We start from the raw sequence: 13,770 nt of genomic DNA on the forward strand, positions 1-13,770 counted from the left end.
CCCCCCCCCCACTTCATTCTTCCCCTCCTGCTATCTTCTTCTTCTTTTTTTTTCTTAACATATATTGCATTATTTGTTTCAGAGGTACAGATCTGTGATTCAACGGTCTTGCACAATTCACAGTGCTCACCATAGCACATACCCTCCCCAATGTCTATCACCCAGCCACCCCCTCCCTCCCACCCCCACCACTCCAGCAACCCTCAGTTTGTTTCCTGAGAGTAAGAATTCCTCATATCAGTGAGGTCATAAGAAAATACATTTTTTAAGTCATGGGTTTATATTCAGATTTTGAATTGATTGCTAACAATTCTTCGATTTTACATAACTTCTTTGATTTAAAAATTATACTTATTTTTCCCTAATGCTGAAAATCTTGATATCTAATAAAATTAATAAACTTATTAGCTTCAGTGCTGGTCCTTAGCCTGCTTGCCCCCAAATCTGTTTTGTACTCTTCCCATACTCCATGACGTTTGTCAGCTTCTAGGCCAGTCAGTAGTACTCGCTGGTGGGAGATTTGGGGTGGGGTGGTAATAGGGAGAAGGGTGAAGGCAGAGTATTTCTACCCTTTTCTCCCTGTCTTGGGAGACGTCTCTGAATGAGACTGCTTTGTGGTTTCGGGTCCCCAGGACAGGCACACATTGGTTATAGCTGCCAACAGGTGTCCTGGTCCTCTGGACTCTAGAACTCCATCTTTTCTTTTTTGTCCGCCTAGTCTAAAGTTGGAGTGGCTTCCTGCTGGGTCCAAAACCTGGGTTGCCTTATTGCTTCCTCTCCACAGTTTCTCAGCTCTTCCTTTACCTCTTGTAGGTGATGCTCTAATATGTATTCCTTTAAAAAGAACATGACTTCCCCTCCCTGCCTTGGTGGGATTTAATGATAGAACTTTTTAATAGTTTATAAATATAGTAGTTACCAAAACACTAACAATACAACTACTAAAGGAAGTTTAAAATGTCTTGGTGGTTCTTTTCTCCCCCCTATGGAGTACATCCCTGCAGATGTACAGTTAAAGATCTATGTGCTAAAGTTATTGGAAAAAAACATTTCTTTGTGATTACGTTACCCGTCTACATAGTTATATGTAATTACTTAAGTTTGTTTCTAGTTTTAAGGATTACCTTTTCACTTTTATCTCTTTAAAACAGAAAGATCTATGCATTACATGGTATAAAAGTCAAAACTATACCAAAAAATGTATGCCTAGATGCCTTTCCTGGTCTTTCTCTTTAACTTACCCCTCCCTCATCTCTGTAATTAACTATTTTCATTAGCTTTCTCTTCATCTTTCCAATGTTCTTTTTGCAACATATATATTTCCCCATTTCATATATAAAAGATATTATACCATATATATTATTCTGTACCTTGCTTTTCATTAAGGAATATATCCCAAAGATCTCTCCTTATCAGTACATAGATAGTCCTCATTACTTTTTATTGTTGCATATTACTCTATTGTATGGATATATTACAATTCAGGCAACTTCATATTGTTAATATTTGAGTTATTTCTAACTTATGTTACACAAATAATGTCCAAATGAAAAACTTTGTCCATATGTCATTTTGGATATGTGTGGGTGTGTTTATAAGCTAGATTCCAAAAAGTGCAATTGGTTCAAAGTATAAACGTATCTGTACGTCTGTACTTTGATTAAATTTGCCAAATTCTCCTCCACAGTGTTATACCATATTTTTATCCTACCAACAATATATGAGAATACCTTTTTCCCTATAGTCTCGCCCACAGAGTTTGTTGTTATACTTTTGGTTTTGCCAGTCTGATGGTTGAGAGATGATATCTCTGTGAATTTCTTTTGTTATATTGAAATCAAACAGCTTTTCACATGCATAATAGCCATTTGTGTAATTTTCTCTGACACCTATGTTCATACATTTTCATAACACTCTTGGAAAAATAAGAGGAAAAACACTGACCTAGAAGTTGGGGACCGGGACACTATCATGACTTTTCAGTTAACTAGTCTTGGTTCTCAAGCAAACCATCAAGTTTATCGGAGCTTGGTTTGATCTACCACCCAGTGTTTAAGGATGAAATAAATATAGTTGGAACATGGTTTGGGTATCTGTAATATCTTGTGCACTTTTCCTCATCACTCAATAATCTATATTTCACATATGACTCAATATTCTTTCCTCTCTCATAACATTTAGACTCTACCCTACAGCTTATAGTCATCAAAACAGCTAGAATGAAAGCTTTCATGACTTTTGCATGTTCAATTCTCAGACAACTAGTTTCTACTGATGACCATTTAAATTGGATAGAAGTCCACTGCTTTAACCAGAAATTAAACTTCCTTTTACTTCTTAATGTTACACCTTTTTAGTTATTTAGATAAAAATTGAGGTTTACCTTTTGAAGATTTGATGGAGCATGTTTACTAGCCTTCTGAAATCTCAAGATTGGTGTAGAGATGGTAGAAGAAGATAATAAATAAGTGGGGTGCCTGGGTGGCTCAGTCGTTAAGCGTCTGCCTTCGGCTCAGGTCATGATCCCAGGGTCCTGGGATCAAACCCCACATTGGGGTCCTTGCTCCGTGGGAAGCCTGCTTCTCTCTCTCCCACTCCCCCCTGCTTGTGTTCCCTCTCTCACTGTCTTTCTCTGTCAAATAAATAAATAAAATCTTTTTTTTTTAAAGATAAAAAATAAGAATCCTAATCTTAGATACTAAAAGAAACAAAAATTGGAAAAAGTATTGAACTGGCTTGTCCTGAAATTTCCATGAGTTTGGGCAGTGGCTAAAGTGCACTGTGTTGACAAATTTCCTCAAAGTACACATTCCTTTGGATTGGTCTTCAAGGAGTTCTTCCTGAATTAAAACAAAACAAGCAAACAAACACACACTAGATAAGTGGAAAAAGACAGTTTTCTCTTAGGAGATGAGCTTTTCTGATACTGGTAAATGGCAAAATTCCTTGTTGAAGAAGAAATGACAGCTGTTTATATAAACAGATTCCATTCATTTTAATTATTGCTTTGGCAAGGTACGGAGAGTTTAATCTTTCCTAAATCTCACTGTAATGTTTGCTGTCTAAAAGATTCATTTACCATGGACAAGAGCTTCATCAGCTTCTTGCTATGCTCTGGTGGCTACTTGATATGGTTAAGCTAGTTGATAGGGTAATTAAATTAATAACCCTAGAAATGAGATACATGCAAATCCAACTCTTAACCAGAGTTTCCTAACAAATATTTAGATCATTGACTTTATTTTTATTTGTATTTCCTGATGTAGATCAAGTATTTCATCATAATTTCCTCATTTGGTCTCTTCAGATCTAGAAGAACCAAAATACATATGTATTTTAATGTCTATTTAACAAAAGGAACTGCCTAAATAGACTGATTGGGGCCTCAGGTCTTCCCTATATATACATGTTATTTTCCTGTATTTATATTTGCATACACAATTTTATAGAATTGTACTTTTGCATACTTTAAACTTGTAAAAAAAATGTTACATGAAAATGAAAGCCAATGTTTCAAATTTGACAGTCATTGGTTCAAATAGTGAAAGAAGAGCCTTAATTTCTCAAACTTCTTTCCAAATTTTTTTCATAATTTTGTTAAACACTTAGGTGGAGCTTTGTTTTCTTTACTCAGAAACATCTCCACTAAATTTAATGTTCTGAAAGACATATGTGATATTTCTTGCAAGATTAATAAGATGAAGCAAAAGGACAGGAAAAATCCAACTCCATTATACAATTTGCATTTTTAGAGACTTGCTTATAAACCTTAACTAAAAAAATGAGTCTTAGATTAGATTAACTTAATATTCATTTAATGGAGGAAAACCAGAACTTTTTCTTTTATGTTTCATGTTTGTAGGACAGGCAGAACTAACTGTGCTTTGTCTTTTTGTACTTCTCAAATTCTCTGAAGCTTACAACATGAACTTAGTATCTAGAAGAAATGTGTTTGCAGTGAATAGAGAGACACAATGTTTTACAATTAGTTTCTTTTAATTCAGATTGATGTCTGTAGGTGGTTTGGCTTAACATATTATGAATAATTAGAAAAAATATGCTATTGGCTATGTAATTAACAGGCACACATGAGAGGATAGGGTAAGAATGTAATTAATTGTATACATGATGCTTAAATAAGAATGTCTATGAAAGAAGTTGACTCCAGGTCTTGAATGGATTTTGGAGACTAAATGTTTATAAAGGAATTCCCACAACAGCAAATATTATCAACATAGTAATATATTTGAATCTAATGATTTAGAAATGAATTTTGTTTTCTTAAAGATTTTATTTATTGATTTATTTGACAGAGCAAGAGAGCACAAGCAGGGGGAGCGGCAGGCCGAGGGAAAGGGAGAAGCAGGCTCCCCGCTGAGCAGGACCCTGGGATCATGACCTGAACCAAAGGCAGACACTCACTCGACTGGGCCACCCAGGTGCCCCTAGAAATGACACTTAATAGAATATTAATTTGCATTGTTTTTCAAATATTAGTTAACTACTTAAGCATTTCCAAATATTATTTTTAATTTATTATATTATTCCAAATATACCTCAGAGAGAGATAGAGCACAGGTAGGCAGAGCAGCACGCAGAGGGAGAGGGAGAAGCAGACTCCCCACTGAGCAGGGGGCCTGACTTGGGACTCGATCCCAGGACCTTGGGATCATGACCTGAGCCGAAGGCAGCTGCTTAACCACTGAGCCACCCAGGCACCCCGGTTTTTTTTTCTTTTTTTTTTTTAATGTGTGTTTGGTATTGCATAATGGAACACATCAACATTTGGATGATCTACATTTCCCAGTGAATCATTATATCTAAATGATCAATGTGTGATAAATGCAAAAATAAAAGATATATTCAGTGTGCAGAACCGCCCAGTGGATTTTATCGTCAGAGTACAAAATGTTCACTGCCAGGGTTTCAAATTACATATTGCAACCATACATTCGGAAATTGCCACTTTTTGGGTTTTAGTGTGGTATGAAAGAAAACTCTGCACACTTATCTGAAAAGACTATTGAGATGTCTTCCCTTTCTTAACTGCGTATCTGCACGAGGCCAGGTTTTTTTCATGTACTTCAACCAAAACAAGAGATGCAACAGACTGACTGCAGAATCAGGAGAATCCAGGTGTTTTATGTTAAGCCAAATTAAGCAAGTTTTCAAAAATATAAAATCATGCAATTCTTCAAATGTTTTAGAAAAGTTATGTTAAAGTTACATTAATGTAATGGGGTTTTTTTAAGGAATTCATTTTTTTATTTAAATTTCCTGCATTAGGAATTAAAATTGATAACACACAAAAGTTCTTTGGGGTCTTCACTAACTTTTGAGAATTGTAAAAGTCCTAAAACAAATTTCAGAACTATTGGGTTAAGCAACACTCCTTCTTATAGTCCAAGTGCCTTACTTCTTAGGATTATTTAAAGTAGATTTTTCTTGGAGCAACTGCCTGACTCAGTTGGTAGAGCATGATATTCTTGATTGAGACACATTAATGTAAAATGAAATTTACAGCTTTTATCTCTATAACCTCCTGGCTTATTTCTTTTACCCCTATGACATCTTCAATTCCTTTTATCAACGAACCAGTCAGTAAGGTGTTTATTAAATGCCCACTACAGACTCAGTACTTGGCGATATTGAGGGTGGGGCATGCATAACACATGGTCCTTCAACTCAAGGAACTTATAACTCGATTGTAAGTGCAATGGGAAACAAAGTGAATAAGTGGACATGAAAAATTAGAGATCAAAAACAAGGTAGACAACAAGGATGTTACGATAATTCAGTGAGGAAAGAATAGTTTTTTCAAAAAGTTGGTGGTAGCACAACTGTATACCTACACACAAAAGAATGAGTTGGACCTCTACCTAACACCCTCTGCAAAAATTAATTCAAAATGGACCAAACACCTAAGTGTAAGACCTAAACTATAAAACTGTTAAAATGAAGTGGTAAATCCTCATGGCTTTGAATTAGGCAATGAATACTAAGATATGACACCAAAAGCATGAGAAAAAAAGAAAAATACATAAATTAGACATCATAATTAAAAACTTTTTATCTTTCAAAGGACACTACCAAGAAAGTGAAAAGACAGCCCATAGAATGAAGAAAATTTTTGCCAATCATACCTTTTAAGAGACTTGTCTCTGGAATATATGAAGACTGCTTCCTATTCAATAATAAAGACAACTCAAGAAATGGGCAAAGAAATAGAGATTTCTTCAAAGAAGATATGCAAATGGCAGATAGGCATAAGAAAAGATGCTCAACATTATTAGCTATAAGGGACATGCAAATCAAAACTGCAATGAGATGCCACTTTATACCCACTAAGGTAGCTATAATCAAAAAGACAATGATGAATCGTGGGAAGATGTGAAGAAAATGGAACTCTCCAATTATTAGTGAGGATGTAAAATAGTTCAGCTACTTTAGAAAATACTCTGGTAGGTCCTCAAGATGTTAAACATAGAGTTACCACATGACCCAGCTTTTCTCATAGATATGTACACAAGAGGAATGAAAACCTAGGCTCACATGAACCATGTACACTAATGCTTTTGGCAACAATATTCATAAAAGCCAAAAAATGCAAACGGCCCAATTATCCATCAACTAATGAGTGGATAAACACAATGTGGTGTACCCATAAAATGAAATATTATTTAGCACAAAAAGGAAAGAGTACTTATTTAAGCTGTGGAGTGGCTAAACCTTGAAAATATTATGCTAAGTGAAAAAAAGGTAGTCACAGGAGGCCATATATTGTATGATTCCGTTTATATGAAATTTCCAAAATAGGCAAATTCATAGAGACAGAAAATAGGTCATGGTTGCCTAGGACTGGGTTTCAAATAAGGGTTGGAGGGAAAATGGATTTCTTGGGGTGATAAAAATGTTCTAAATGAATTGTGGTGATGATTGCACAACTCTGAATATTCTAAAAACCATTGAAGTGTATACTTTATATGAATTATATCTTAATGCCATCAATTTTTTAGTATTATGAATATAACTGGGAGGTTTAAATGACATCTTCAGCCCTTATTGGAACAGAGGAATAGTCTTTTTCTTTAAAAAAAAGGGGGGTTAGGAAGCAAAAGAAAAGATAATTTTAGACTTGAGGGGAATTCAGAAAACATGTCTAACTCCCTAAGTGCCCCCCTTTTCCAAATGAGCAACTTAAGCCCATGGATTCTGGAGGCAAACAGGCAGTGGGTCTCTATCACTCAATGAGTCAGTCCTGCTGGACCAGGCCTATGAACTCTCAGCCTCAGTGTTACCATCTACAAAAAGGGGGTAGGGGACACAGAATATGATCTACAGATATTATAGGATTAGATGAGAATGCTCACGTATGCTAGCACAAGCCTGAAATAGAAAGAGTACTAAATGAAAGTTAGCTGTTGTTATTAAAGTGTGTTCACTCCCCCAAGTCATTTAGTATGTGTGCGGTGGAGCTAGACATTTTCTGACTTTTCTTCCCATGTTCTTTCCATTATACCAAAGATTGAAAATTACTAGATACTTCTACCAGAAAAGAATCAGTAATCAATATCCAATATCCAAAACCAAATCATTTGAGAGCAATTGATTTCCTATGATTTTGTTTCATATGTAGAGCTCAGTAATTCATCATTTGCGTATAACACCCAGTGCTCATCATGCATTAAGCTTTATCACTTAGACTTGATTAACAAAGCATCATTCGTATACTTATTTATCCCAGTAATTCCTTCAGGCTCATAAGTTTTGCAAATCTGTGGATTTCTCAGCTGAATGCCTTTCTTCAGAAACCGCTGCTATCAGAATATGAACTGTGAAGACAAATGGGAATACTTTAGTGCAGTTATTTTATAGCTTATTAGTATTACTACTGAATTGTATTAAATTCACCCTCACTATTCCGACTGTGACAATGTAGATGCCGTGGCAGTGTTTCTGTAAAAGTTTTTATGAGTATTTTCAATGCGAGCTATTACTGGTGTTCATTCTTTTTCATTATATTCAATCCTTGTAAAACGTAACGGTTTTAAATGAAAGTAGACAAAGTGGAAAGTTTTGTCTGCCTGATGTGCTGTAGTGTTTTTGAAAGAGATGCAGATGTCATCAAGGCTATTTTCCTAGTAACTCTGCCAACTTGTCATCGACTCTAGGCTTTGTGGCTTTGCAGCTTTGTGATCTCTTTATGACCTATTGTACTGAAGGACATGTATCTGACCAAATATGTAGTAGACATGACAGAGAACAGTCATTTTCTGTCTTGTCTCTCTTCTCAGTTTCTACGTTGAGTAAAGTCTTTTGTGTTCCTGGAATGTCTGCTTCATACCAGGAAAGGTAAGAAGGAAATTTACTTTGGGATCTAGTCATTTTAGCCAGCTCTGTTCTTTTTCCAAAAAGAAAGGCTGAACTCCTATGTGGACGTGTAATACAGAAAACGAGTGAAGTGATTATACTAAGAAATAGAGAGGATAAAGTAATGAAGATTCAGGCAGTGCTTTTTTCATCCTGCGGGCAGATCCCTTCGGTATGAGGCAGGGGTTCTTTATGTTCGCCATCCAGACAGTGAGAGTGGTCAGTGATGCCCATCCATTGAACTGACGCGTTCCACCACCAAGAAGCTAGTCCTCCATTCCTCTGAGTATTACCCTAACCCTACCTCCCTGACTGCCGCTTTCCCCCCACCTCCAGGTCAAAGTTATCTCTAGTCAGCTGTTTCACAGAAAGTGTCGCTACATGGTGTTTAAAAAATAACTACCTTATATAATTGTATGTGTGTGTGTGTGTGTGTGTGTGTGTGTGTGTGTGTGTGTACATATTTACATCTACCTATAGGTATCTCTTTCCTCTCCCACGCCAGGAAGAGAGTTGTATCCGGCAATCAAACGGATGTTCTGTTTTCCAAGAATTTTGAGTGATTATTTGAAACATCTTTAAAATTCACATTGAACATCCTGAAAATCAATAGGTGTTTTATTTTGATAGAAAAATCAATGATCACCCCCTGTCGGACATGATGTATAATTCAAACTCTTCCTAGCACTAACATAGACTCAGCACAGGCCCCTGGATCCAGTTACCCCCATGCAGATTTTGAGATTTGCCATTTCTAACAGGAGAGACAAACTGCGGATGCTGCTGCCTTCCTCCCCAAACTCAGCGCTGTAGACTCGATGTAAGGGAGGGAGAGGAAGAACGGGTCAACAACTGAGAAGCCCGGGCAGATAGAGAGAAGGGTGGCTTCGTGTGAAGCTGACAGGCAGCCTGGAGTAACGCTGGGGGAAAGAGGCTGCAGAGGAGCTTTGGAATTCTTCCTTTTCTCTTGCTGTGAGAAAATAGCATCCTCCAAAGCCCTGTATTGTCCAAGGGGTAGCATCACTATAGTGCTCAGAGAGTAAAGAGCTGGTAGAAACAAGGCAGGTAAACCCTGAACTATCCCTACTTCTTTCCTTTGGGCAGTTTCTCCATTATTATTGAACACTTACTATGTTCAATTTGTCCGTTATTTTATATATTTTGTATATAATTCTTAACAAAAAACAGATTCAGAGACACTAAGTAACTTGTTCGACATCACATAGCCAGCAGAGGTAGGATCAGGATCTGAACTCAGTTCAGCAACATCACAAGGCTTACTCTCCTTTCACTAAAGATAGTACTAATCATCCAAGAGGAAGATAATGTTATTACAACTAGATTTGTAAAGAATGGTGTATGATTAAAAATAACTTTAAGAACCTTAGTGTTCTTGTGTATTTAGGACTACACAATACATTTAGGCAGTAAACATTTTTTTGGAATGTTTACCATTTCTAAGACATACTTAGATAAAATTAGAAAGTTGAAATTTGTAATATCTGAGATTCAAATTTTATAAACAGCTGCCTTCAGATATTAGAAATGAATCTCCTCAGGACTCATTTTAAAATTATGCTAAAATGTAAGTGTCCTCTGAAGCTGGAAAATCCCCATAAATGCAATCACATTTGGTTATTAGTATTCTTCAGCTACTAGCAGGCTGCATAGTAGAGTAATGAAAACAGTGAAAACATGAAAGAATAAAGGGAATGCAGAAGGGTTATAACTGAAACCATCAAAGAAAATTGTTCTTCTACCTTTTATTGATGCTACATGATGTACTAGGCAGAGTACAATTTGCACTCTTTAAAAACCATCTCTGCATGAAAACATCAGAGATTTTATCTTTCCCAGTAAACACTTATGATCATAGGCCGGGATAAGAGACAAAACTGTTTATCAAAGACTAGTCCTTTTATGGAGAAAGAAGAAATAAGAGGTTTCCTCACATTGAACTTAAACAAAGTAGCTTAAGTGTAAAGAGTTCCAACTGAAATAAATACTTAAAGAGCTTGATTAGGAACATAAATTCACATAGTCTCTGACCATTTAAAGCATATACTGTTACAAAGAAAAAGAAACATCTTACTCAAATATACCGTATGTAAAATAAGGCGAGTATCCTCTTACATCAAATATTGGATGTTTGCTTAAGTATTTGGTCTGAGCAGTATCATAAATGGTATTTTAACTTGTCTATTCCAGATATTAAATGTTTTTAAACTAGTTGATCTTGGAATAAAAGAAAACAATATTTATAGTTGGACATTTTAATTTTCTCATAATGTGTGAAAAAATTATTTGATAGCTATATGCCATATTATTTTTTCTAATTTATTCATTTATCTTTGAATTTGTTTCCACTTAAAAATCATTTAATTATAATATGAACTAGTTTATGTTTATCCTTGATGATATGGCCAATCATATTTACACTTAAGGATTATTATTCTATGGTCATATTTCAAAATACTTCTAACGAGATGGAACATGGAAATAGAAGATTGTAATAAATGGCCATTTTATGACTGGACATACACATTCATGAACCAAAAAGTGATTAATATGAGAAATATTTTGATCTTTGAGAATTGTGCTTCCCTTTTAAATTCAAAGCTAAAACTTAAACCAATAAAATAGTTTGATGGAAAACACAAATATAAAACACTTTACATTGGCCACTGTATGAAGAATTGTTCTGACAAATACTGACATGACTAAAATATAATTACATTTGACGTCCTAAAACCCCATTAGGAATTTTCGTTATGATATTTCCTTTGGGCAAATGGAACAAATCTGACCTTTGGTAAATTTGAGTATGAATCTTATGTCATAACACATTATTTCAGAGCAAACTGGAAGCACAATAGAAGTATCTCTTCCAGTGACATGAAATAACATAGAATAGTTAAAACTAAGTTATTCACAGGTAAACATTTCAGCATTCCACCACCAAAGCTATGATTGAAAATCTTGTTTGCAATAAGTATTTGTTACATTGTCCTTTCAGGTGTCTTCTGGCTTTGGCCCTTCAAGCCAGGCCACAAATCAGCTTGAGACAGCAACAACACTTAAGGCCATTGTTTGGGGTCCCTTGGCCACCACTCCATCGATCTCCAACTGCTTTAGCCCTCTGGTTGACCTTTTTTTTTCCCCCAGGGCTTAAAAGTTTCTATTTTTTAATTTTATTTTATTTTTATTATTCTGTTAATCACCATACATTATATCATTAGTTTTTGATGAGGTGTTCCATGATTCATTGTTTGCATATAACACCCAGTGCTCCATGCAGAACGTGCCCTCTTTAATACCCATTGCCAGGCTAACTCATCCCTCCACTTCCTCCCCTCTAGAACCCTCAGTTTGTTTCTCAGAGTCCATAATCTCTCATGGTTCATCTCCCCCTCCAACTTCCCCCCCTTCATTCTTCCCCTCCTGCTATCTTCATCTTCTTCTTCTTTTTTTTAAACATATAATGTATTATTTGTTTCAGAGGTACAGGTCTTTGATTCAACAGTCTTACACAATTCACAGTGCTCACCATAGCACATACCCTCTCCAATGTCCATCACCCAACCACCCCATCCCTCCCACCCCCGACCACTCCAGCAACCCTCAGTTTGTTTCGTGAGATTAAGAATTCCTCATATCAATGAGGTCATGTGATACATGTCTTACTCTGATTGACCTATTTCACTCAGCATAATACCCTCCAGTTCCATCCATGTCGTTGCAAATGGCAAGATTTCATTCCTTTTGATGGCTGCGTAATATTCCACTGTGTGTGTGTGTGTGTGTGTGTGTGTGTGTGTGTGTGTGTGTGTATATATATACATATATATATATGTATATCTCCCACCTCTTCTTTATCCATTCACCTGTTGATGGACATCTTGGCTCTTTCCACAGTTTGGCTATTGTGGACATTGCTGCTATAAACATCGGGCTGCACGTACCCCCTTGGGATCCCTACATTTGTGTTTTTGGGGTAAATACCCAGTAGTGCAATTGCTGGGTCATAGGGTAACTCTACTTTCAACTTTTTGAGGAACCTCCATACTGTTTTCCAGAGTGGCTGCACCAGCTTGCATTCCCACCAACAGTGTAGGAGGGTTCCCCTTTCTCTGCATCCCCGCCAACATCTGTCATTTCCTGACTTGTTAATTTTAGCCATTCTGACTGGTGTGAGGTGGTATCTCATTGAGGTTTTGATTTGGATTTCCCTGATGCCAAGCGACGTTGAGCACTTTTTCAGGTGTCTGTTGGCCATTTGGATATCTTCTTTGCAGAAATGTCTGTTCATGTCTTCTGCCCATTTCTTGATGGGATTATTTGTTCTTCGGGTGTTGAGCTTAATAAGTTCTTTGTAGATTTTGGATACTAGCCCTTTATCTGATACGTCATTTGAAAATATCTTCTCCCATTCTGTCGGTTGTCTTTTGGTTTTGTGGACTGTTTCTTTTGCCATGCAAATCTTTTTATCTTGCTGAAGTCCCAATAGTTCATTTTTGCCCTTGCTTCCCTTGCCTTTGGCGATGTTTCTAGGAAGAAATTGCTGCAGCTTAGGTCAAAGAGGTTGCTGCCTGTGTTCTCCTTTAGGATTTTGATGGACTCGGGTCTCACATTTAGGTTTTTTAACCATGTTGAGTCTATTTTTATGTGAGGTGTAAGGAAATGGTCCAGTTTCATTCTTCTGCATGTGGCTGTCCAATTTTCCCAACACCATTTGTTGAAGAGACTGTCTTTTTGCCATTGGACATTCTTTCCTGCTTTGTCGAAGATGAGTTGACCGTAGAGTTGAGGGTCCATTTCTGGGCTCTCTATTCTGTTCCATTGATCGATGTGTCTGTTTTTGTGCCAGTACCATACTGTCTTGATGACGACAGCTTTGTAATAGAGCTGGATGTCCGGAATTGTGATGCCGCCAGCTTTGCTTTTCTTTTTCAACATTCCTCTGGCTATTCAGGGTCTTTTCTGGTTCCATACAAATGTTAGCATTATTTGTTTCATTTCTTTGAAAAAAAGTTGATGGTACATTGATAGGGATTGCAATGAATGTGTAGATTGCTCTAGGTACCATTGACATCTTCACAATATTTTGTTCCTCCAATCCATGAGCATGGAACATTTTTCCATTTCTTTGTGTCTTCCTCAATTTCTCTCATGAGTATTTTATAGTTTTCTGAGTACAGATTCTTTGCCTCTTTGGTTAGATTTATTCCTAGGTATCTTATGGTTTTGGGTGTAATTGTAAATGGGATTGACTTCTTAATTTCTCTTTCTTCTGTCTTGTTGGTGTATAGAAATGCCACTGATTTCTGTGCATTGATTTTATATCCTGCCACTTTACTGAATTCCTGTATGAGTTCTAGCAGTTTTGGGGTGGAGTCTTCT

At 36.5% G+C, this 13,770-nt stretch overlaps 2 long non-coding RNA genes across 2 annotated transcripts in view; both read right to left on the bottom strand.

Moving 5' to 3' along the window:
- LOC141373867 (uncharacterized) overlaps positions 1 to 13,770 on the bottom strand; it is a 420,551-nt gene that overhangs the window by 94,729 nt on the left and 312,052 nt on the right. The window lies entirely within an intron of this gene.
- LOC141373790 (uncharacterized) overlaps positions 7,765 to 13,770 on the bottom strand; it is a 72,739-nt gene continuing 66,733 nt past the window's right edge. The window contains exon 5 of the long non-coding RNA XR_012380113.1: positions 7,765 to 7,832. This is a non-coding gene — a long non-coding RNA (uncharacterized lncRNA). The remainder of the gene's footprint in view (positions 7,833 to 13,770) is intronic.

This window comes from Callorhinus ursinus, unplaced genomic scaffold (assembly GCF_003265705.2).
Source record: "Callorhinus ursinus isolate GAN/ISIS: 27379988/994484 unplaced genomic scaffold, GSC_fseal_2.0 scaffold12, whole genome shotgun sequence".
NCBI lineage: Eukaryota > Metazoa > Chordata > Mammalia > Carnivora > Otariidae > Callorhinus > Callorhinus ursinus.